The sequence below is a fragment of the Macadamia integrifolia genome, chromosome 4 (genome assembly GCF_013358625.1).
Source record: "Macadamia integrifolia cultivar HAES 741 chromosome 4, SCU_Mint_v3, whole genome shotgun sequence".
Classification (NCBI taxonomy): domain Eukaryota; kingdom Viridiplantae; phylum Streptophyta; class Magnoliopsida; order Proteales; family Proteaceae; genus Macadamia; species Macadamia integrifolia.
The window spans coordinates 33,850,700-33,852,831 of NC_056560.1; the positions used below are offsets into that span (position 1 = coordinate 33,850,700).

Genomic DNA, 2,132 nt, shown 5'->3' on the forward strand with positions numbered 1-2,132 from the left:
GGACCACAAATAAACCCATCCGCATCAACATCCTTTTAGTCACATTGAAAGTTTTGTAGTTTTATAATGGCATCCAGTAGCTCCAAAGCTAGTAATTCTGTTCCAGTGTGAATCAAGATAAAAAGCGTAGAGGAGCTTCGGCTCAAGGATAAAGTGAAATAGCTACTTAATGATCGTGAGAATGCACGTCGTGAAGCAAGGGCTGTAAGAGTAGAGCTGCCCCTAAGAAAAGACCTAATTTACAAGGCGAAGGATGTGGGATTTGGCTCATCTCCAATTCTCCACCAATTCTGCATAATCCATCGACATGTGTCTTCCCTCTATCCAATGGCTAATATAACTTGTTTTTTGAAAACCAAAATTGCTAACATATTGGAAAACCAAAACCGCTAACCTTTTTGAAAACCAAAACCGCTATCCATAAACCACTAACTTTTTGGAAAATCAAAACCACTAAAGATTTTCAAATGAAATACCATATACTCCCAACTTACCACTCAGCTTTTTCCAAAACCCTCTTTCACTAACAGAGAAGGAAACAAAGAGGGACAAGAAGGAAGAAGATCTGAACAAGGAGAAGGAAATGTTCCTCCTTGTTCTTCTTCTGAGATTTAGGTACGATATCTTCGCAGTTCAATAACAGCATTTCTTAACTATCTACTTCCATTAACTCATCACATTATGAGTTTGTGACCTGATTTTAACTATTACAGGGATCCCAAGGTAATGCATGGCCAAAATTGTTTGTACATGTTTTTTGATTCTGTGATGATTTGTTAGTGTGTCTGTAAATCTTCTGTTTTTGGCTGTGTTTTTGTGTATTTTGTATTTTAATACAAGGCCATGGAACTTTCAATTGTATTATGGAGGATTCAATTTCTTCGGGCACCCTAAAGACTCAATTAGTCAAGTTTATGCAATACTGAGGATCGAGCCCAATGTTTCTCTTGAATATCATAGGAATTTTTGCCTATTTGCCCATCCATCGTCTTCCTCCTCGGCATAGTGTCTCTGGCTCTGAAATCATTACCTTCAGTCCATGACTCTTATGAGCCTCCTCAAGGATGACATGCCCTAAATAGAATAGGAAAATAGAAAGGGGAGACCACGATGACCTCCTTTTCTGTGTCTAGTTACTATGACAATCTCCCAGCTGATGGTAGCTGCCTGTTTTAACCAGCATTTTGCCCTTTCTCTGGTACTACCTACTACAGGTAAAAAAAGGAAGAAAGAAGAAGTGATGAGAAAGGGGCTTGAATGCTTTTAAATGAATCAAGTGAATGGAAACCGTTTTTATATTTTAATTTTTCTACTAAATTCATTCCATGTATACTTGAGAAACACAGACATTTGCAATGCTTCACATTATCAATATTTCCATTAAAATGCAATATTTTTCTGCAGATATAATGTCAACTTCCAGCATGGGTGACAACAACCAAAGACAACCTAAAGTTTGTGGCTTAAGGTGTAATTGTGGAGTAAGAGCAGCGATATATCAGAGTGTGACAACAACAAACACAGACTCTACTACAAATGTTCCAAGTTATAGAATGGATGTTGATTCTTCTCCTGGTGTGATCCAACTGAAGTTCCAAGAGAGACTCAAAAGTCCTATTGAATTGCAACATTTGATGAAGGTGACACGAAGTATGAAATTGAAATCAAAGTGGCTAGATAAGTTCAATGATCACTCATGTTTGTTGATCATGTTGTATTAATGTGCTTTGTTATATTCGTTGTAGCGTTTATTGTTAAAAAAAAATAAAATAAAATAAAAAGACGATGAGGATGTGATATTATTGGAGGTCTTAGTGGGCTACCATGCACTCTTGAATTAGGAAAAAAAAAAAAAAAACTTGTTACCATTTCTTTCCAGCTGTTCTTACGATTGACATAAGTTAAGGAAATTTGTAGTTCTATTAAATTTAATATGTTTAATTAAAGTTACTGAAATTATGCAGATTTTTCCTACCAGTTGCGAATTCTTTCCTTAAGAAATTATACTTCATTAAACCTAAAATCATCGAATTACAAATTATAGCTTAATCAAATTTCACAGAGATCACTGGGAGCTGTTTTGAAGTGCAAGGCATACTTAATCTCAAAAATCAGCATGGAAACCCATTCTT

General features: G+C 35.8%; 1 long non-coding RNA gene across 1 annotated transcript; it reads left to right on the plus strand.

Annotated features, from left to right (window-relative positions):
• The first annotated feature begins 381 nt into the window (after positions 1-381).
• Positions 382-1,807, plus strand: LOC122076115. The gene is made up of 2 exons (XR_006139437.1): positions 382-615; positions 1,405-1,807. It is a non-coding gene; the product is annotated as an uncharacterized LOC122076115 (long non-coding RNA).
• Positions 1,808-2,132: the final 325 nt, after the last annotated feature.